Raw genomic sequence first — 24720 nt, forward strand, 5'->3', positions numbered from 1 at the left:
TCATTATTAGTGCTGATACAGAAAAATCATGATACAAGACTAAGTGACTACAGTTACTGATAGGTATGTTGGCTGTACAAGGCACGTACCCTCTGAAGGTAGAAAGGTGATTCACACCCCAGGATATTTCATTTTGGTTTCCCTCACATACTTTTACTAATAATTATGTCCAATTAGAACTACTGGTTTTGTGGACTACTGTGTACTGGGGGAATAGCGGAAAGAGACCACAGGCTTGACTGTATCTTTACCCTGGAATGAAATATTGGTCCAGTACTTTTCTTATAAACCAAGTAAAGGCTTCAACCTCTCGGCAAATGGTGGGTAAAGTTATACCTGTATTTGATTGTAATATTCCTTGCACAGAACTTTAAAAAAAAAAAACCCTCTTTTTTCTTTAAATCAGGATGCCCACTCTTTCTTCCCCCAACAAAATAATAATTTAAATGTTCATGGCTGTTGCAACAACACTTAAAATAACACACATTATACATAGAAATCTCTGCAATAGGCAATAGAAGGTATTAAGTGACTGTGATGTAGATGGGACTGTACAGGGAATGCATCTGACAATCTGCTACAAGGAATTTAAAAATCTGAAAAAACAAGACTAGATGCTTTGATAGACACAATGGTGATTTTTTTGCCTCATACTGTATATTTTTCATTTGCTACTTGAGGGAAGTATTAAAGAAGAGGCAATTTCTGAATGATGATGGGTAGATGATCAATCAGTGAGAATGAAATGGGAATTTTACATGGCATCAATCAGCATGACTGAAAAAGTTCACAGCAGTCTTTTGCTTGGGCAGGTATTTATAATGACCTTGTTAGGCTTGTAAAATGCATGGAAGAAGTTTTAATTTCTCAACATGAATCTATTTGAGGGTTTCCCCCCCATGCTTTAAACTGACTTTCAACGAACAGCACTTAATAGTTAGAAGAAAGATTTAACAGATTCTCAATGTTCTTTATTGCATAAAAGTTATAGGAAAGATTTTAAGTAATTTGAAGTGAATTGTCTTCAAATTTTTGTAGAGGAAGGTCAAATTATATGATTAATGCAATCTTTAACACCTTATGCTGACTCCTAAAAAAAAAAAAAAGCTGCTTTATGTAAACTTGTTCATCTGTCTTTGACAGCAGCCACAAAAAACAAACCAGACACCCCCATTTAAACTCTCCAATGAGGTTGCTATTCCTGTGTCAGATAACAAGGTAAAAAATACCCTTCCATATCTGATTAATAGGGAAGTATTATGAGCCATTGTTTTGTGATCTGTATCATACACATTTTTAAGGATGGTTGCACCAATTCAAGTAAACTAAGTGGGAAACAATGTTAAAAAAAGAGAGAGAGAGAGAGAAATGAAAACGTAGCAAAAATCAACAAAACAGAATAAATGAATAGAGTTATTTCATGATTTACATGCATATGACTGAGATCAGAACTTCCTTTTGGGACTTCCCTGACATTTTTGGACTTAGACATATGTGACCAAATCCAATCCATCACCTCACTGAGCTCACCGGAATTACCCAGGGTTGAATTTGGCCCAGGATAACTAACAGAAATATTTTAACTTCCAAACATAGTTTTCCTCATTACTGATGATGCAAGTTATTTTTCAAAAATTAAGATGAAAAATATAATATTTTTAAAGAGTTCAAGGAACTAAGACCAAGGCAAGGATTTCTTAGGATGATATCTTTCATTGACCCAGCTATGTAGCTGGGATAAATTTAGACAAGCTTTCAAAAGCAACACATTCTTATTCCTGATGTCCTGCATCTGAAAGCTCGCCTAACTTTATCTCAACTATGTACAGCCCAATGAAAGATATCACCCTACAAAGTCCTTGCCTTTCATATTATTTCTGGACCATCGCAGGCTACAATATCACTCTTATGCTATAGAATTAAGAGGCAGTCATCAGGAAAAATACTGGCCCATGGGACACCTGCCACTGGATGATATCCAGGTCCACTTGTTTGACTGCCTAAATTATGAGTTTAAGACCAGTTGGCAAATTCCAGTTGCAGAAACTGCCAATGTAGATGTATGTATAGGCCCAAGGATGGTCCCCCAAGGCTCCGTCCTTGGGCCTATACTCTTTAACATCTTTATTAATGATGTAGACACCATATAAAGGGTGTACGTCAGGATCTGGGGGAACACCCGTTCACCAGAGCAGCCCAAGAGTTGACAAGGTCTAATGGTCACAAACTCCTCCAAGACCATTTCAGGCTGGACATAAGGACAAACTTTTTTACTGTCTGAGCCCCCAAAGCCTGGAATAGGTTCCCTTCAGAGGTAGTGCAAGTACCTTCTCTGGACTCTCAAGAAATGTTTGGACACCTATCTTGCTGGGATCATTTGACCTTAGCTGACTTCCTGCCCCTGGGGCGGGGGACTGGACTTGATCTTCCGAGTTCCTTTCCAGCCCTAATGTCTATGAAATCTATGAATTAGAAAATAGAGAGTTTTGTCTAAAATCTATTTTAAACAACTGCATCACTGCTGATGATATATGAAATTATTTGGATTTATTTAAAGCAATTCTGAAAGGACAAATAGGAGAGGATGGGAGGATCATAATTACGTGGTTCAGTTTGGTTTCCTTTTTTCATAGCAGTCAGTATCTTGTAGATCTCTCACTGTAGGGTTTCTGAATGAGGAGTATTCAGTTCAGATTTCCTGTCGAGAGAAAAACTGTAGAATCTCCTTCATTGGAAGTTTTCAAGAGGAGGCTGGAGAAGCATGCGTTTGGGATAGTTTAGAAATAGCAAATCCTGCATCTGCATCAGCTATTGGACTAGATGACCCTTGAGGTCCCTTCCAGTCCTATGATGTGATGATTCTGATGGTTGGTAGATAAAATTGCTTTTCAAAGTCGGAATAAACCCTGAAAAGGGATTTTCTGTCTTAAGTGTAACCACAGTTTTGAAAGATGGACTGAAATAGCATTTTAGCTTCTGCAGGCCATTTGGCATTGGCTTCTGCAGGCCATGCAGCATTGTTGTTTACTTGGATGTGAATGTGAAGTAATTCCACCATTGCCTTCATTGTGATTACTCCGATTTACACCACAATGATTTACTTCTGTCTATTACCACTCTCTGGGTCCGACCTTAGAGCCAATACCCTGGCCATCCGACTGTGATGTATCTGAGGCTGCAGTTGGCCAATTTTTCCATGAGGAGATCATGGGACACTACATTGAAGACGTTTTTAAAATCAAGATATATGACGTCAATCTCTTCTCCCTTCTTCAGGTGACATGTCACCTGGTCATAGAAGGAGATAAGATTGGTCAGACAAGACCTAGCTGCAACAAACCCGTGCTGGCTATTCCTCAGGATATTGCCATCAGCCTGCTTGTCAAGAACGGTCTCTTTGCTAATTTTTTCCAAGTTCTTCCCCAGGATAGAAGTCAGGCTGATAGGCCTGTAGTTCCCCAGATCTACTTTCCTCCCTTTCTTGATGATAGGTACCACATTGACCTTCTTCCAATCTTTGGGCTCTTTACCTGAGTGCCATGAGTTCTCGAAGATCCATGCCAGTGGCTGAGCTATGATACCTGCCAGCTCCTTAAATATCCTGGGGTGTAAACTGTCCGCGCCAGCTGACTTGAAGGTGTCCAGCCTCACAAGGTGTTCCTTTATATAGTCTACTGACGTAGGGTAACAATTCTTCCTCACCCTGGCTGCCCCGTACCGTATTGAGCAGGGTGGTGCCTTGGGGCTGGTAAAAAACTGACACAAAATACCCATTTAGCAGGTTGGCTTTTTCTGGGCATCAGTTGTCTCATTTGGTTTAGCAAGGGTCCAATGTCACCCTTGCTTTTCTTTTGGCTCCTTACATATCTAAAAAAGGATTTTTTATTGTCTTTGATATGCGTAGCCAGTTGGAGTTCAGTCGCAGCCTTGGTTCGTTCCCTACATGTCCGGACCAGTGCAGAATACTCCTCCTTTGAGGTGATTCCGGTCTTCCCCCTCCTTTATAGTTCTTTCTTTTTAGGCACAGGAGGTCCACAAGTTCCCTGCAGAGCCAAGGGGGCTGCTGTGCCTTTTCTTCTGAGATGGGATAGACATTGCCTGTGCTTGCAGGATCACTCCCTTGAGGAACAACCACTCATCCTGAACTCCCCTCCTCTCATCTTCCCAGCTGTCTTCCCCACCCCACCCCGGTTGAGAAATGAATTTGTAACTGAACAAGCTGTTTCTTTTTTTCTTCCTGTCCCAGCGGTCACTACAGTAATGCTGAAGAAACACTTCTGACAGCAAAAGTAGTATTAAAATGATGACCCCTAGTCTTCAGCAAACCTGTCAATATTATCCTGGAAAAGGCTCTAAAATGGTCACCTTATATATTACAACCCCCTCACTCCCTAGCCACTAATTCAGAATTCCATAGGAGAGGATGGTGAATGTCTGTAAAATTGAAGGCAAGTACAAAGAAAGCGTTAATACAGTGTAGCCTTTACTATATACCCTGCCTCCATTCAGAAACCTCATCATCTTCTCAGGTATTTCCATCCAGAGGTTTGGTTTATAGAGTTTGGATTTGCACCAAAGTTGCTAAAGTTAAAAGGTGTGGGCCCAGGGTTTCCAGGCTCACCTCTAAAATATAAATGGCTTTATATAAATATAAAACTTACTATAATGAGAGGGCAGAAGTTCAGCATCACACAACTTCTTGTCAAGAACAGAAGAGGAACCGAGTTTAGGAAACCCTGGCTTGCATTGCATGCTTCTTGTTAATTTGCAAATGTATCAAGGAATTTGTGAAACACAAGTTAAAAGATTTAATGGAACAATGTTAGTCTCCAACTGGAAACCTTACCCGCATAAGAAAGCTTCTCTTGATATACTTCCAAAGCTACATCTGCTGAGCACAAGCAGCATCCCCTACCCTTCCCTGCTGACAAGTTAGTCCATATTTCATGTAATAATTTCTCAAGCAAGATTTTTTAAAATGTGCCTCTTTATGAATGGGAAATTTTGGATACTTGGCTGCAGATTTTCAAGGAACTTACACTGAGGACTGCTGTGCTTTCAGGAAGCACTGTAGTTTTTTTTTTTTCCTGGAAGCAGAGGCTCAATGAATAGGGAGCACTGTGCATACAGAGGAGTTGCCTTGTGAAATAAAGTAAATCAATTTTGTGGGATTAATCCTGCCCAGTGCAGGTGCTGAGTGCTAAAGAGACAAGTTGAACAATGATAAAATGGACCAAGAGTGCAAAGAAATCGAATCCTGTATTGGGAACACAGTTGCTGCGCGGCTGGAAAGCTAAAAAGTAAAGTCAGAAAAACTTAAGAAAATTGCACTGAAGTCCTCAGTTGATCATCAGATACAGCCAGTGTCTACCCTTCTCTTGTATATTACCCTGCACACTTGCAAGAAAGAAAAGACATTAAAAAGGCTTGAGACTTTTGAGTGTTCATGCACAGCCTCTGATCACTCATGCTAAAGCACAAGAGCTTTGTGCTTGTTTGCTGCATACCATGCAAGGACCTATCAGGTCCAAACTTTTAACTTGAAAATACTAAACCAAACCAAGACAACCACAATGCTTTGGATGGGTAGAGGAGACCAATTCCTCCATGTGGATATTTGGTATACCTCATGACATTTGCTCCTGTTTTACACCAGTGCCACTCTGATTCAACAGCCATGCCAACATAAAATTGGAGAACTACAGTGGTGAATCAGGCCCCAGATATATAAATGGAATCATTTGAAATTACACAAATATTGCTTAATGTGGAAAAAATTCAAGTTTTAAAAAATGGGTATATAAAATATAAAGAGACTAAAAAAAACAAGCCAGCTTTACTTTGCACTGCTTGTTCAGTAGAACAGATAGCCTGTTCTCTTGCTCTCTTTTAACTGCAAACCTTATACTAGTCGTGTATATCTTGGACCCTTTCCCATCCTACCATGATTTCCTGTCTGAGTCTGCAGCCCATGGCAACAGCAGAAAATTGAAGTGCAGGCTTTGCAGATGGTGCTAGGCCAACTAACTTGTGCCAATTTAGTATCTTCTTCCATAACACACGCATTATCTAAGTCTTGGCTACATGGCAAGAGTTACCCTCCTGCTAATAAATTCAATCTATCTTAATTTACAAACTGCACTTGCTTTAGGGGAGCTCTGACCTTTTTGTAGTTAGAAAAATATCTAATACACAAGAACACAAGAGAAAGAGGGATATTTAGATCTGGTGATTAAAACCAGGAAATTTAAGTTTTATCACTTGTAGTCTCAGTAGTATATCACCTGCTGGATGTAGTTTAAAAAAAATATATCATTTATTGATGTGCAGCACATACATCACACTGCAGAATAACTTATGACGAAAGCTACAATTCCACACGTCAGCAACAAAAATGTGACCCAAGATTATACACGGGCAAAAGGTGCCAGAAACAACTCCAGCATTTCTTTCCACTGGGAAATCCAGTCTTAATATGAATCTTCCTAAAGTGTTCTTAATGAAAGCCTTCACATCTGGCATTGCAAAAATAGAAGAAACAGTTTTTTCAATGGAGTGATCATCAACCAAGCCTTTTTCACACAAAATGATGTTAAGTCCTGCGCAAGAATACTAGGAAACTCTGTCTCATTTGATCATGCAGGTTTGAGCTTTAATGATTTCAATTAAAGTCCCATGTAACTGTGGCAGGGTAGATTCTGGCTCAGTTTTCTGACTAGCAAAACCATTTCTTAGTCTTTTCAATAAAACCACAGGCCATAAAAAGTCTCTTGGCCACAGCTGCATTCCTCAATGAAAAAAAAAGTCAGAGATAGAAGCTCTGCCTTCACAGCAGTGGTAAACAGACCTAAACTGGAAAGCTCCAGCTTTCATACATCATTAAACTGTACTAGCCTGTACAGGGGCTGAGCCATCCAACTGCCAGTCACTGACTTTTCTGCCCTTTTCCTTAATACTTTCTCTTCACATACCCCCAAATCCAAAATAATTAAGGTGGGAGCATTATTCTAGTTTCATAAAACAACTTTCTGAGAAAGTGCAGGGTTTTCAGTACACCACTAGATCATGTTTTTTCATTACCAAAAATTAGACTTTATCCTTCCGGTCAGAGATCAAATGGAAAATACAATAGATGAGAAAATCTGAAGGAAATGTATAGAGTTTGAACAACTTTGCTCTCAGATGCATTAAATCAGATCTATTCTTAGTGTGTACCACAGGTCCTATACATACCCTCATTAGACTCAAGGCACCTCTTGGAAAACTCTAGCTCTTAGTTTTCACTTTGATTAGAGAAAAATAAGATATTAGTTCGTTTTTGATTACAGAAAAATAAGATATCAGTTCTTCTGTTGTAAAGATCTGAGGAAAAAACCCACAATGGGTCAGAACATTTTTAACACTATAGATTTCTATTTAAAATCTCTGGGATTATTTTGTGAATCATGTTTGCAAGCCTAACAATACTCAAATGTGTGGCACCCAGCATCATCCTTGAAAAGATCTCAACATACCTCAGGGTCCTACAACACCCTGGTTAAGAATCACCACCCTATCCTGTTAATTACCAAGGAAAATTTTCCTTTAGCTCCAGGGAAAGTCTTTTACAATTTGAGAGCAGAAAGATACAGGATTTTTAACCTGACATTACCCTATTGCAGAGCAGAGTATCAGTATGAGATGGACTTATAAGAACAGCAGTCAAACCAAGTCTCCTTCCTCTACCCTTCTTCTTTACAACATAGAGCAGGAAATGTGGAAATTGGACTTGTTAAAGTGTGGTTTTCCTCAAATGAATGACTATGCAAAAAAGCACACCTTATGCATTGAACAGATAGATTTTTATGCATGCATTTGAGTCATGTATTTGAATCATACACTTAACTATTTACTGTAGACCTGACTCCACTTGTGATACTTTGTAATAAAAGATGTGCAGAATCTCCATCACTGTGGATGAGCTGCCATAGGAAGGCAAAGGGAGATCAGGTTCATTTTCAGAAACAAGTTTGAATTTGGAGGTGTACATGCATGTGTCTTTAGGGAGGGGGAGGGGCAAGATGACAGATAGACAAAGCCAGCCAAATTTATGCAATGCCCCCTTCCCCCCTACCAAACCTATTTCCTATTCTGGAGCTGGATCCAGTATCCACTGAAGTCAGTGGAAAGACTTTCACTGGCTTATGCAGGTTTTGGATCAGGCCTTGTGATAAGCAGCAATTCCCATTCAAACACTAAGCTTGCTTTTTCTAAGGATCAGAGCAAACAATTTCACTGGTTCCTTCTAATTTAACCAGCTTCACTCTCAGGCATTTGCAGTTCAAACAGAACTCTGATGCCATCGTACTTGGAGCCAAAATTTCTAAGCACGTTGCCACAGTACTGAGAGAAGTCCCATGGCATCACTTAAAAATGCTGTGTTTTTAGGCCGTCCTTAAAACACTTAGTATTTTGAAGGGGAAGAAAGTGACTTATAAAAACAACAAAGTTATTTAGTTTTAATTGGCTACAAATTACATTCAGTTTTTTTTGTTTCCTGCTTTAAATCAGCCAGTCACACAAAGGAAAATATCCATGGAAGTAACACACATGGTGTAAAAGCTTAAAAGAATGATAATTCAAGAAAGAGATCATAGTAAAACTATGTCAGTGCAAGTCTATAGAGATTTTATGATCTCCAGACTAAACAAAACTGACAGTACAAGTCGAGGACAAAATTATTAAAGCATTCATCATCCAAACATTTTACTATACAAACCAAAAAGAAATAATCAGAAATGATATCCATACACAGAGGGGATATAAATTTGGATATTAAACTACTATTGTCCTTTAGCTTATTATTTTGCTAGGCATTGAATTACATACGGTTTTTCTCTTTGAACGATGGGAAATCTGTCTTTAGCCAGACAATATTATATATAAAGAGATAGGCAACTTCTGAAAACATTTACATTAGTATACTGTTACACACTATTTGGTGAAGGACTGCATACAGCATATGTAACAATGTCTACTGTCTAGTGCTATACAAAGTTTTTGTAGAAGAACCTATTTTAATGCTCAGGCACTGCAAAAGCTGAGTTAAATCACGCAGAGACCAACACACTTGTACATGCTATGATGCTCTCTCAGTTGAACAAAGGAGGTATTAAATGGGGTAAGGATCCAGTACAATCATGCAGGTCCTCTACTAGACAACTACTCAAAGCCCTTCCCCACTCCCACCCTCCAGAAGTATTGTGGTATTCTTATTTGAGTCCTGCCTACAGTGCTACCCTGAATTACATTAAGACACCGTCACTTGCCATGGATCTCTTGATACAAACTTTAGGGATCCACAGAACAGTTCTCTAGTGAGTCTAATCCATAGATGATCCCTTAATCTACCTCTGCACATGACACAAGTATATGTCTGTTATAATGGTATTTAGGTTAAATTTAACTATAGGTGAAGTCATTTTCCCTGACCTACTGTGTTCTCTTTCCTCCGAGTCTGGGTAGGACTCCAACTATACCACCACTTCTGTTTGGGGAACAATGAGCAGAAGAAAAAATGATAACCCTGCCATTTTTGACATTTAGCTATAGTATTTCACAGCTTTAAACCCTGTCAAACAAACAGGCTGTCAATTTTGGGATCACAGGATAATACCATGACATGATACACTGTGGTTCCAGGCAGCCTTAATTTGGCCGTAATCTAGCAACTCTGGCTGTTGCAGTAAATCAACCCATGTTGTTTTACAGATGATTTAGCACAAGCTACCTGACAGCACTTGCTAGGTCTAAAAGGATGGTGCAGTAGGGCGTAAAGTATCTGCTGTGGTGATACATATTTTGTGAATACCAGCATCAGTTGCATAAAATGAGCAGTTGGGCCACATGTGCTCCTTCTTTCATCTCTTTCTCAGAAGTCTAGAGAAGAAAGGGTTTTTTCTATGTACAAGTAAATCAGTATCATGTAGCAGTTGAAGTGCTGAGTAACAATAACTTTTCTCCAGGTCACTGTCTGAACTGCCCTGTTTACAGTCCACTTATTTTTCTTTGCTCATAACTAAATTTAGTTACAGCCTGACAGCTCACAGGTGATAATGGAAAAAGGAAGATTTGGGAGTTTTTTCTAGGAGGGACTGTACAATATATGAAATAACCACTGCACTAATATATTGCACAAGAGACTATAGAGCACAAGGTACTGGTAATATCCAAGCGAAGAGGTTGCATTCAGGATAATGAGATGTACGTGCCTAAGTGCCCAAATTACTTCTGAAAATTTCACTGCAGGATAATAGTGACTGCTGAAATAATGGAGTGTAAGACATTAGCCTTCTTATTTTAGTTCCTCAGGTACACGTAAGGGGATTAAAAATTGAGGACAGTGATTAGCACAGTGTTTTGCAGTGTCAGAGGAATGGCCCACTGATTGTTACAATCGCACCTACAGGTTTAGAGGTAAGGCACACAAATTGTGCCTAGGAAGACTGTATTGCCACTGTTTGTAGCTAGAGAACTTCAGGACTGTCACTCTACTGCCATGTAAAACTTCACAACTTCCACATCTCCAAACTTAATGTTGATCTCACTACACAGGTCACATCCACACAAGATGCTAACTGCAGAGTAGCTGAATAATACTGCGCAGTAGCATGTCACAACACCAACAGCGTTAATACGCTATTGAGCAGTATTATCTCAGGCTACTGCACAGTAACATCACTTAAAAGGCATTCGCCAGTAAATACTGCACAGTAACTCTATTTAACACACATTTAGTTAGTACTTGGTTATAGAAATACTAAATAAATGCACAGTAACCACATCATAGCAGCAACTTGTGTAGCTGTGCCCATAGAACACAATTTGATTATTATTTTATTATAACTGCACAATGACTAAAAAGCAATTTGTGAACCAAGATAGAGGATTAGGATTGAAACGGAGACGACAAGTTACAGACAGACAACCCAGAGCTGGAAAAACCTGGACCAACTCACGCTATAGCTCTGAAAACCTCTTAACTGTTGCTTGCACTCCGGAAAGGAATGAGCTAACTTTATACAGCCAAAGCCTGTATATACAGCCAGGCTGACTTGAGAAAGAGTTCTAGTTATTCACTTCTCAGGATTAGCCTCTTAGTTTGTGGAAACAGAAGAGCAAAACAAGGGGCTTTAGTCTCTAAACTACTTGTAGCTACATCTTTCTTCTTTTGATAGTTTAAATCAATGGATTAGACCATCAGCTATTCTCTTTTTATTTCACGCAACCTCCGCATAAGGTGTCCAGGTAGCCTGGACTGCCCAGAGTATTAGGCAGTCACCATTTGAAAGGAAACACCTTGAATAACTAATAAAAAGTTATTGAGATTCTAAAATGCAAGAATGGCTTGTAAAAATAAATAGCTAACTAGCCTGTGTGCTCTAACCCTTAAGTAAGGTTCTACTCTGCCCCTTCAGTTGAAGGAGTATAATGTTTTATTCACAAATTATAAAATCTACGTAGTAAGAGGAATCCTACCTGCTATCATCTTGGAATTAGTCAAAAGCCAACAAAAGCTGTAAAGCGCCCAGCAAATACTTCAGGAGATGACTATCTGCATCTGCTTGTTAGATTTTATTTAAGAAGCCCAAAGTTAAACATGCAGTCAGGATCCTGATTTATTTTAGCTGCATTATCTTCAGAGTCAGGTCAGCATAGAAAGAGCAGAGAGAAGTAAGAATGCAAAGGGTAGGAAAGATGACAAAAATGCCCAGTATGGACTGTAACATTATAAACAGTGAGAAAAAGGTCACTAATGTTTACACTATTCCTCCTTTTCCCTCCTCCTAAAATATTACAAGGAACCCTTTCCTTTGAACTCCTTTGATCCTGCACTGCAATATGACTAAATGGTCTGATTTGGAGATGGTATAAATCCATATAGCACTGCAGAAGTCAGTTTTCACAGAGTGAGAATTTGATCCCAAGCATTTAGCTCAGCCCAATCTTCTGGCTCTATCCCAGGAGCTAGCCTTGCTTATCTAAACCAACCTGGTATCACTACAGTAGAGATGCTGTAGCTATCTAACAGACTGCTGAAAGATGTCAGAGGTTGGGAGGTGCTCGAAGAGTGTCTCTTTATTCCAGCTTGCTCTATTGCATCTTTTGGCCAGTGAAGACCAAGTGTATTTCCCCTAGCTTACTGTTTGAGTGCTGGAAGACTGTAAGATTTCTATTACCTTTGGGTCACTCAAGACACATCACTATCCTGTTTCCTGCACTCCCCAATGCCAAACAAACCTGGGACTCAAGGAATTTAATTTCTCTCATTCGCTAACAAATACAGTGACTAAAAAGTGTTTTGTGCCATTTGTATAATCATGCTATGTCCTTGCTCCATCAAATTACCACAATATATGGGAACACTAACCCTCTGTATAAAAACAGTGCAGCAGTTAGCTTGGGAAGAAAGCATCACATGAAACTAATTAATAACCGTTTAGACTGTCCATGGACAATATGGAATATACTTTGTCCTTCTACAGGTTCTTTTATCCTAGTGCCTCAAAGCATTTTGCAAACATTAATTAATTTAAGGCTTACATTCCCCTTCAGAAATTTGTATTATTACATCACCATTGCATGAATGGGGAAACAGAGCCACCAACAAGTGTCAGTACAGTCACAACAGTCAATATACTCTGATCTGATTAACCTCTACAATGACTAGAGGGGTGGACAGATTTTATGGTCTTTGCTGGTAGTCTATTTAGAGAAGACTTGTCTGTTAAGATGGTATCAGCATAGAATCCAAGCCAGACTGCCTAATAGCAAAATCCAGCACATAAAGCAGAATTGTAACTATATCCTTGAACAGTAAGATCACAGTTTGAAAGGACTGAAAGGAAATTATATTTCACAGGCAAGAAAAACATTCTAATAAGTGGCTATTTTACACTTTTAAATTCAATATACCTTAATTTTCAAAGGTTGAACCTTAGCCTTCACTAAAACAAAAGCTAGTAACTACAGTATAACCACCCTCATTATAAGCCACTTTTCCATACTTATTCTAAATTTAACTTTCACAAAACTGAAGAAAAAGTAGCAGTCTGCAGCTAGGCATAGCAGCCATATACCTCTGCTCTACCCTGTCCTGTCTTGTTCCCCCACTGCTATTCCAGCCCCAGGTTTCCTGATCAGGGCAACTTTGTCAAGCACACCTAACCCTCATGAAAGTTCACTAGGGACTAGGTTTAGATCAGGGATGTAGGTTGTTGTAGCCATGTTGGTTTAAGGACATAGGCAGACAAGGTTCTTTGGGTAAATCCAATATCTTTTGTTGGATCAATTCTGAGTTAAAAGATATCGGATTTATGCAGAGAACCCTGTCTGCCTAGATTTAGATCAGAAAATCTCTACTCTTACTTGTGACCTAAGTTAGAATCCAAGTTCAGACTGCTAGAGGTGAAAGGTACAGACATTAACTTCTATGAATGAGCAACCTCAAGTCTTTCTCTCTCCTTCATTCGTTTCCCTTTGATAAAGGCCTGAACTGCTAACAACAAAACTTAAAGAACTTTCCTCCTGTTGTTATCATTGTTTTGACACTCACATTGTTTCAATCAGTGCTTTCAAACGGGTGCAGCACGTTTTACAATTTTTCTAGCTCTTATTGTATTGATATCAGAAGTCCGGTGAGATAGTTTGCAATACTGACTTTTAAAGTGAGCTTGCATGAAAGCTCCACTGAGCTGGTTTTACTCACTGCCTCAGGCTTGCTTAGGTTTAGCCAGATGTCAAGTGTTAAGACAGTCGGATATTGAAAACAACATTCAGATTCATCTCATTAAACAGAAAGAGCAAAAGAAAAGTTCTGCTTGTTTTGTTTTTCCTCCAGCTAGTACAAACACACAGCACATTCTTCTGTTTACTACTTACAACAGAAGAGATTTCAAAGAGTGTTTCTGCTCGGACCTCTAGGAGAAAGTTCTCTTCTTTGACAAACAAATAGTTTGTAGGGCAGTCTTGGAAAAATCTTCTGTACCTCCCTTGCTTCATTTATAAAAAACAATCTGCACAGCCTTATTGCCATAGAGGTGCTGCACAACTTACCATTGACAAGATTCACCAGGAGAGAAGCTAAAATCAGCAAAAGTGTAATGTATCACAATCCTGATCTTCAAACAGGCTCAAGAGAAAAATGGTAACAGCTGTGCATGATGACCACTTTTAAATACCAGGACGCTTTTATTGTCTTTGCTATATAAAGATTTTGTCTACCTTTTTTCTTTTTAAATTCTGCAGGCCTAACAGCTAAATCCTGAAGTCTTTATGTGCGTTAGTTACACTCTGATGGATTTCACTGGGATTTTATCCTAAGTGAGGATCGCTAATAAAGATTGCAAGATTTGGCCAATATGTTTCTACCAGCACTTGCTTCCATCCATTAGGGAAGCTCACTTCAAGGCCGGGTACAGACATTTGGGGAGGTTAGGGAGAGATTAGATGGAGTTAAAAATGGCTATCAGATCTAAGGTAAGTCAGGATAGGAGGCAGGGACAGACTGGAGGTGTCCACAGGTGGTTTGAGGAACAGGTAGGACCTACAGTGAGGGTTGCGGGGGTCATGTAAGATCAGCAAGAGGGATAGGAGGGATTGGCGGGGGACAAGAGGGGTCTGCAGGAGGGACTGGGGGAGCCTGTGAGGTCTGCAGGGCAAATGGGGGAGCAAGCAGGACCAGGTGACCTCTACATGGGAGTATCAGGGGGAGGCAAGCAGGGTCTGTGGGGAGAATTGGGGGGCCAAGTAGGGTCCATGGAGGTATTGGGGGACAGATGCAGTCCACAGGGTGTTGGTGGGGTTTGTACATTTGTGAGGGGTCTTGGGGGGATGGGATTGCTGTTGGGTCTGGGAGTTGGGGATTCCAGCTTCTTGCTGTGAGTTTGCAGCCCAGTCCTTGTGGCAATGCCACATCCCCCTCAGCCCAGCTCAATGCTACCCCCGCCCCCAGCTATTTTCAGAATGGAAGGGGGGAAAGGGAGCAGAGAGAGATGATTCTTGGGGTTTTGCAGTCAGCACTGGAGGGTGGTGTGGTTAGACTGGATTCTCCACCCGTACCTCGGGGGGGGGAGGGTTCCAGTCCACCTGCCCCACCCTCCAGAACCAGGTGAAAAAATCCCAGACCAAACTCCCTCTGCTCCCTTTCCCCCTCCCCCCCACATTCTGAGAACAGTGACAGGCTGAGAGCTGCGCAGACACAAGTTACAGAACACAGTCAGCTTTGAAGCATGTACATCTGAATTGTCATGCAATGAGGGTTCAGATTTTCACAGGATCAGGCCCTTTTAAAGTGGTCTGAAACCGTGCACTTCTGTTTGGTCACAACTGTAGGCTGCTTTCTGGAGCCAGATCAGGTGAAAATTGTCACTTCTGTCTGTGCTGTAAGTTAGATCAGGTGGCTATTTTTAACACAATTTGACCTCCCTGAATGTCTGTATGCACCCTAAAGCAACAATACAAACTAGCTTTCGGTGCAAAATTTAGACTTTGGGCGCAATGTCTAAGTGATTTAAAAGCTGACACTGTATTTCTGAACAACAGAAACGCTTACAAAAATTCTGCCTTTGTTTAATAAAACAGAGGGAAGGAGTTTTGCAGAACCTATTAAAAAGTATTATAAGCATTTTTATTTCAACAAACATTGGGATTTATTTTAAAACAGTACTAAAACACCTGGGTACTGATGCACAGTAAAGTATTTACACTTGACACAGACTGATCTATTTTCATTGCCAAAAGCCAAGTGAAATATGAAGGGTAAAACAGCACAACAGATAAGACATTTTGGAGTTTCTTAAAAATAATTTAAGATGATAGTAGCAAATTGATATGGATTTGGTTTTTAAATGAGTGCTATGTTGAAAACATCTCTCCCAAAATAAAAGAACACCCATTCAAGTCTCTCTTATAAAATATGCTGAAGTGTTACGAAACTGAGAGAACCAGGGCTTTGTATGTATACTTCCAACAATATATCTATGAACAGGGCAAGTGTTAATCTTTCCTGTAATTACTGTAACTAGAGGAGAAAGCTTAAAATGGAAAAAATTTGAAATTAGTATGATAAAATACATTTTCTTGTAATATTTATTAACATTCAATAGGATTAGAAGGGTATATCAGAAACTCCAAACCAGCATGCTGTTTTGTGCACTAAAAGAGACAGGTTAATAGGGGGCTTTTGTGGTTAAAAATAGAATTAAAAGAAAACAAATCAGAACAGATCCATGAATCAAATTCATTAGCATTTCATGGGGTTTTGGATGACAGCTCATACCCTTTTAGGTTCTAAAATGTCTGGATTAAAGAAGTCAGAGAGACTTTTATTTTACTTCATATACTCCAGTATAGAAACACATGTGTGCTTTGCTACAGCATTTTCATGACCTGGAATGTAAAGAGTTAAAAGTGGCTCATTTCATGTTATTTTCATAGGCTTGAAAAAAATGCAGCAGTGTCATGTCTCACTGTTCAGTTTTGCACAAAATAAGTTTACCATATAATCTGAAAATACAGAAACCTGTTAGGTTTGCCACTCAGTATTTTGCATAATAAACAGCACTAGCTAGATTTAATCAGATTAAATTCCTATCTTGCTATCAACAGTACATACATACACAGTTCTAACTTCTTGTCTTGCGTAGTTTGGCTGTATTGATAACTTAAGAACAGTAACAATAAAACTTCATCCAAAACTTAACTATTTTTAGGGTTTTCTCTGAAGAGCTGCCTTTAGTGCAGGACCAATTTGTTTTACTTTAAAGGGATATGCCAAACCCTCTTATATCCTGATTACTCCTAACAAAAACTGTGCGCCAAAATGTATCATTAGTATACATTTACAGAGTTCCCCTTCTGTTTTAAGGTGACTGAACAGAGAAGTCCTTGATAGCCTGTTACACCAGGACAATAAAACCCAGTTTAACGCTAATGACTTCAGCCCAGCACCAAACTGACAGTTTCACAGCATGAAATGGAAGTCTAAGGGTCAAAGTTTTCTCTGGCCTATACCCTGGTTCCCCTTGCACATAAGCAATGGTGTACAATGTTATGCAAACACACATGGCTCATACCTTTTGAGTTGCAAACATCTGGGTGCATGCTTTAAAAATGTCTATAGGTATTCAGAGCCCTAGAATATTTGTCTCAGCAGGTGTTGTGGGTATAAATTCTAACACTTGAATATGCAGATATTAGAAATGTCCAGGTGGATGTAAAAGTTGCACATACACAACGAAAAGCCAGCAAGTGTCACTCTGGGGAAAACCTACCTAGTATAACATGGACATGACAAGACAACTAGGGCAGTGAAAACACCCAAGTCCAGTGCTGGGGTACAGGAAGAATCTGAATATCCTACGGGCTGTAGACTGGGCTCTGTGCTTGCTCTGCCTTAGAAAAGAGGGGAGGGGAGGCCAAGGAAGAGATGAGGAATGGCCAGTATGCAATTATAATCATGTGGCCCAGGACTGTTGTACAGGCTGAATGCAAGGATGACAGCCCCGAGGCACCAGAGAGAACAGAAAGTTCCCTTTTAAACTGATTAGCAGCCCACTGATGGTACAGCTATAAGAATAGTCCTAATGCTTTTCCATTCTACTTACCTTATTGATCACATTTGCTGATTTGCAAACTGCAGCTATTATCCCCAAAATACACATCTCTTGATAACAGACAGCTTTTCTGAGCCGTTGTGAAGCCAATAGCTTATTAAAATTAATGAGACACTGTATGAACCCTCCAATTTGTTTGGTTCAGATAACCAGAAAGCAGTTTGAATAAATAGCACACATTACAAGGTAATTTCTTTGTTGAATGCATGGGTGCTACAAATGGATCTAAGCAAAGCACCATGATTATCCACTGAAGTATAAAATTGATCTTAAAATATTTGACATTAAACTCAAAAACCTAACTTTGAATAGCAAATGCCAGGAAATTAAAAGGAAGGCTGTTATGCCACTCTTAATTTATATGCAAGCGGGGAGAAATATAAAGTAAAATGGACTAAAGTTAATGACAGGATGTAGACTTTGAATTTCCAGACTTCTCTTGCAGTGTGCTTCAGCATTTAATGTGCTAACCATGTGCTAAAACAGAGAAGACCAAATTTATCTCTGGTTTAACTCCATTAATATTGACTCTGGCCTTCCTAAAGTATCTTGTAAGGAAAGGTTATCATTTTTAAAAGTTGAGAAACCAGTATAGCTTGTTTTGGAACCTTAATTCCTTGTTGCTCATGTGTTGGTACTTCAAAGGAATGTACCCATGATATCACCTCAACTAACTCTCCTCCAACAGGTGTATGCGGAAGCACTCAAGGCTAGTAGTGATTTTTTAGGTTTTAGATTCCTACAGCAGGGATGCTCAAACATGGGGCTGGGAATTTGGCAGTAGGGGAGTGGCAATTAATGCTACCATGGCTCCCCTGCCACCAAATTTCTGGGTCTTCGGGGAGTCCCATGGGCTGGTTAATGTGGTCCTGCACACTAGATCATGCCTTTAAGTAGGCAGGGGGCACACAGCCAGACTGGGCCAGTGCCCTGATCTTTGGCAGCATAAGGACAAATCAGGGCAGTGGGAAAAATGGAGCTAGATTCAGTAGGCAGATGGCATGCAGCTGGACCAGATCAGCATGAGGCTGGATTAGGGTGGTGGGCAACATGTGGCTGGATCAGGCTGGCAAACAGTCCAATGGGGGGGGGGGGCAGCAAATTGGGATGGCAAGTGGCCAAATTAGGGCACATGGGATCAGGTCCATGGGACTGACCCTACACAGGAATCCAGTCCATGGACCAACCCTGTGCAACTCATCTGGCCTGCAGGGCCAGAAGCTTGGGTGCCACTATCCTATAGAATCTGCAGTACTACCAACTCTCCAAAATCTGTGGAATATTAAAGTGTGTCTAGTCCATCATGCAGGTGCATTAGTGATCCCAGAACTACTTAAAAATAATCAGACAGTTAAGTATAGGACAGTCGTGTTTTACAAACTACTGAACGAATTTTAGTCCTTCGGGACTTTTTAAAACAGCTCAGCATGAATAATGCATAAACCAATTCATCTACACCAGAATTGTAATACAGCTGCATAAGAAATGCAAGGCTGACAATCACTTTAGAAGGTCCATATAGTCAAATATCCATTACCAGCCATGAACAGTATCAGTGACTTAAAAGTAAGCTGCAAAAAGTCCTCCAGGTGGGTGTTATTAAGGAAAGTTTCCTTCTAATCTCCAACAGTTACTGCTTTTATGTCCTGAAACATGATTTTTTTGTTATGCCTTTTAAAACTCTCATTTTTAATTAAGAAATTTACAGTAGAATAAGTGGCATTCACATGCTAAAAATGAATCACTTTCCAAATTAAGTATCTCTCTCTCTGTCTTACTAAGTCTCCCAAAGTATATTCAAAATAAAACCACTCTAATACTGAATGTTAGAAAAGCCCTCAAAACTCCTCTAAAATTATGACATTTTAAAGTATATTGGTGTAAATTTAAAATAGGCAAGCCAGTCTCCTACTCGCTGCACTTAGTTCTGGCTGAAAATCATGACATCTTTCCAAACCACATGAAAGCACTTATAAAAAAAAAAAAAAGTTACAACCTAGAATTGTTTACTGATTTCTCACTGTTTTAAGGTGCTTGCCAATCTTTATTTTGCCAGCTCTAACTGGTTATGCATAATTTATACCACCACACCCAGACTCCATCTGGAAATTAAGTCCTTAAAGGAACAGTCCCCATCATGTTGTCTAAGACAGCTTTTCTCAACCTGTGCAAGAATATATGAAAGATTCTCCTTTAAAGGAGAAAAACATGGGAAACGGTACTTTTCCCTTGCAGGGTGGCAGATTTGCAGGCTACAAGTGACTGCTTGGGGCCTCCCCCACCCACCCCTACGTACTGGGGGGGTTGGGGCTGACCACTGATATTTACAAGCGAGTCCTGGTACAAAAATGGTTGAGAACCACTGACCTTGGAGACTTTGCTGCATAGTTACCTGAAGAATACTGACCTTATACAGCAAATGTGCTGATCTTGGAGAGGTTAGACCCTCAGCTTTGACAGTGTTTTTGAAGCCAAGAGTTCAAATCTCACTCAAACTTCATATATCCAAGTTAAACTGAGCCCCAAGCAGCCTAGAGTCTGACTTTCCTCAGACTTAAATGATATGAAACCAGAAATCAAAACAGACCCTTAATATGTACAAGAATTTTGGAAACAATTTTAAATGAAGGTCTAATTTGCTCAGCATGCACATTACCAGCCTTAGCATAAGTTTTGGGTTTTTTTGGAAAAACAAGAATTTGTCCCCATATCCCAGTCTAATAGAAGTGGCAAATAACTGCACCCTGGTTTATCCCTTTACCACAGCAGTTCTCAATCGGGGACAGTTGCACACTGGAGTATCACAAGATCCTTTTAAGGGTTGTGTGACATATCACACTAATATTAGCGCTATTAAGCAAGCAAACACCTAGACAACAAAAGACTGTTCTATTATCTTTTCGGTAGTCAAGAAACAAGTGAAAGCTAAGAGCTGGCAATTTCTGAGGGCTGCCTTGAGTATAAAAAGTTTGAGAACCACTGCTTTAACACATGATCCTGACAAGGGGCTATTATCTTGCACGCACAAACTTCCCATAAGCTTCAGTATGAAATATGAATGTGCAGGGATTGCAGAATCAGACTACAGGAGATGCATGTATCAGCTACTCTGCAAACTACAGCTAAATTAAAAGACTGTACAGAGAAGACTGATGGCTTTATCAAATTAGTAGAAACCCAGGCACAGCATTCCTGATCTTTTATCATCTTGATGGCTGTTTCAAATATTTATCATTTAATTTCATCATTCACATCTATGCTTTTGTTTCTCTGTAGCCAGCTTCTTCATTTATATTTAGTTTATCTTTGAAAATGTCCACTAGCAGCATCAAACTGCTGATACCTCCACTGGTGAGCCTTACAAACGCTTGTCTTGATACAAGGTTAGAATGGTCTAGGAAACGTCCAAAAGGCAAGGCTTTTTTGTGATATCTTTTATTGGACTAACTGTATAGTTGGGAGAGGTATTAGACAAACCTTTGGGCATCTGGTGCCCTTCCTCAGGGCTGAAGGAGCAGCAGATGCAGGCTGAGCTAAATATTACAGAAAAGACTCCATGTAAATATAAACAGTCTGCTTGGAGGGATGGAGGAGGGGCTGTGAACTATGAACGAAGAGATGAAAACAGGAACCCTTGTAAGACAAAAGACGCACAGTAGAATAAGCAATCTAGTTAGTGGCAGAGCAAGACCATTGAGATGGGGGTAGTTATTACCTGGGAAGCACAGGGAAATGATTAGCAGTGTTTGTAAGGTTGTATGAGACATAACACCACTGTGTATATTAAGTCCAGATTTTTTACTGTCCAATATAGTTATGAATTTCTGTTCCCAGGCATGTATTCTGGAAGTACCCTGTAAATTTTGTGACAGAATAACTACTCCCTAACCTCACCATCCTCGTGCACAAAGGGAATTTATTAAACCTGTACTGACACCACAATAGGTGTGAATTGCGTTAGCATATGGATTATCTTCCTTGATGTTTCCCCATTGGGAATTACTGGCTACATGAAAGGTCTCTTTTTCTACACCAGTGCTTTTATAGTGAAGTCTTCCAGACTGCTGAACATAATGGACCAAATTTTTTTGGGGTATTATTGTAAATATGATGGAGTCCTCTTGCTTTCAATGGATGTTCTCCATGTTTATACTAACATGACCAAAAGCAGAATATGGCTTAGTGGCTAAGCTGCTCCTAGGGAAAGAAAATTTGACTGTAGTTGCTTGAAAACAAAGGGATCTATTGGTTAGAGATTTATTTTCCCCAGTGCTTATTTTATCCAAATTCATAAAGCAGGGAATCTGGCTACCTCTTAATTTGTACACAATATTACATGATTTTTAATAGTGTGACAAGTACTGTATTCATTTGCTGCCCTACAGAGAGGGTACCATTTTACAAGCATTTTGCATTGAGCCAAATACTATTCAGAGAGACAGTGAGTAGTTACATGAATAAAAAGCAATTTACAACCTCCAACCTATCACAAAAAAATCTATCCAAAGTATTTACATATGTAGCAAGCCATTCTAAAGCATTTACAGATTTTGAAACCCTCCACCCTGCACGCAAGTTGGTACTAGAAATGTGTTCTCTATAATAAAGAATACAAAGTTTTGAGAGACTGGATTCATTTCTGTGGAAAATACAGGCTGGACTGTACCCAGTGTTCTTAATGAGAGATTTATGTGAATAAGGAATGTATGACCAGGCCATTGTATCTTGTGAAATTGTAGGGAGTTAGAGATTTGCTTAACGTTCAGACTCCAAGGAGGAATTGGAAAACATCCTGACATAAAATGTAAAACTCTATTATAAAGCCAAAAAGGACTATTAGGATCCTCCAATATAACTTCTTGCATAATAAACAAAGATTTCATCGGGATATTGGAAAGTCTGACTGGAACGTGAATGCCCCATCTTCAGCAACCTCAGTGATATAAGACAAAGCATGATAAATGTTCAACAAGCCTTATATGCAGAAGTTCTCCATTAACATGTTTTTGGTACAGAAGGAAAGCCAAGAGGACAGCAGCATTATCTGAACGCAGAGAGATATTTGAATAAAGTATGGTATTGCTACTCAACATTCAGCTCTTGATCTACCCAGATGAAGACATCCTTTTAAGACATTTATCTCAAAACCGCTTTGTGTTGAAACTGCAAGGGATGGAGTTTAGAAGATTTCCTGACTTTTACATTTCAGGTCAGGCATTAAGACAGCACACTGTCAAACTGAATTAAATGCGCACAAAAGCACATTATAATCTTCAGGCATAACAAAAATAACTATATTTGTTTAAAGAGTGATCAGCAACAGAAGCAACAAAAAGGAGAAAGAAACCAGCCCTTTCCATGGCCAATCACTGCTTAGTATTCAACTACATGAGTGTTATCATAGCTGACCACTTGGCATTTCGAATATTTATAATGATTTCCTTGCATAGCTGTTTATGTTTCCGTCTAACACCAGGCTCCATTCATTCATTCATTGCTGGTCTTCCAATAGCAGATTTCTCTTCAGGCAAACGGACTTTAAAAATCAGCAATAGTGTGAATTAATACTCCCTTCTGCCTCCCTCTCTCCTCCTTATCTAACACAGAAACTGCATCACGGAAGTACTGAGCAGAGATCATAGACAGCTAGAGCACTAGCTTTTCTCTGTGGAACCACAACATGAAATATTCACTCCAGACAACGTGGACAGGGAGTGGAAGAGTAACTACAAATCCTCTCATGATCCACATAGGATTATCAGTTTTTGTTTTGACAGTTAACAAAATATGCTAGGCTCTTTTCTAAAACCTCTGCAGTTGCTTCACCAAAGAGTTAAGAGTTTTAAAAACAGGCAAATGTGTGCACATATTCACTTGATGCAATTTACTGCAACAAATTTCGTCAGTGCCAAAGCAGCATTCCAAAAAAGCCATCAAGTTTTACAGACAATTCCACGATTTCAGCGTATTTGCTGTATTCCTCTCCCACACATTAGACAAAATCCTGCTGGTAGCTGATAGAGGCACCTATAGGGGAAGAAGGCATGGAGTGATGTTGGCTCGCGTCTCCTGCCTGGCTAAGGTGATGTAGGAAGAAAATGCACTGATGGGCAATTTGCTTATGCATGGAGTAATGGGTAGGGAACTGCGTAAGTCTTGTTCCCTACTGCACCTGTGCAGCGCAGGGCAGGTTTGGCCCTCCCCCCTCACCTTTTTTTCCCCCATGTAAGGCAAAAATGACAGAAAACCTTGCAGTGTAAACAATTCTTTTCTTTTTTAAACTAAAGGACTCTTAAAGTTTTCTAGAAGACATTGGTTGCTCTTAAGTATGCAAATGGCAACACTGCGGCTTCCCCGCAAGAGCTATCAAAATCTTAAACCTTTCAGTCTCGAGGGAAAATGCTGAGATTCCTCTACTATCTGCTTATTTGCTTAACTGCTTAACAACTGTCTCCTTTTTTAATCAGATTATAGAGGTAAGCATCTTAATGCTCTGCTATTCCAATTATTCCAGTACTATCCTATAATCCCCATTTTGATGGGTTAAGTGCAATTTTTATAGTTTACATTTACCCATTATGCAGCATGCCCTCTACAACAGCAGAGCCTAAATAACACATTTGATTGTTTGTTTGGTTTGGGGGGGGGGGTTGCCTTCTTTATTGGCTAGAAAACCAACTTCAAATTTGTTTTCCTCCTATGGATTGTATGTGAGGAACAGCCTACTTAAAATCACTAAGTCTGACCCCACAAAACTCTCAACATCTGTCATTATAGGATACCGGCACACTCTTCTTCAGAAGAAAATGAGTTATGTGTGTGATATGTGGATTTTTTAAAAATGAAAATATAATTCAAAGTTTGCTAATGCAACTTTCCCCTATGGGCACTTGGAGGCATACACACACACTCTCCTTCTCTGAAGTGTTAATTTTTTCAAAGGGCAGCTGGCAGGAAGTTTAATTACAGTTTCACATATGACTTTTTTTTAAATTGTTAATATCGTACAGCTTCGTATTCCACTGCCATCGCACCTCGTGTCACAATTTACATCTATGCTGCCCGT

General features: G+C 39.6%; 1 protein-coding gene across 1 annotated transcript in view; it reads right to left on the reverse strand.

The window, feature by feature from the left end:
- Positions 1-24720, reverse strand: part of ABTB2 (ankyrin repeat and BTB domain containing 2) — a 189482-nt gene that overhangs the window by 163538 nt on the left and 1224 nt on the right. The window lies entirely within an intron of this gene.

The sequence above is a fragment of the Crocodylus porosus genome, unplaced genomic scaffold (assembly GCF_001723895.1).
Source record: "Crocodylus porosus isolate Cpor-Errol unplaced genomic scaffold, CroPor_comp1, whole genome shotgun sequence".
In the NCBI taxonomy this organism is placed as follows: Eukaryota; Metazoa; Chordata; order Crocodylia; family Crocodylidae; genus Crocodylus; species Crocodylus porosus.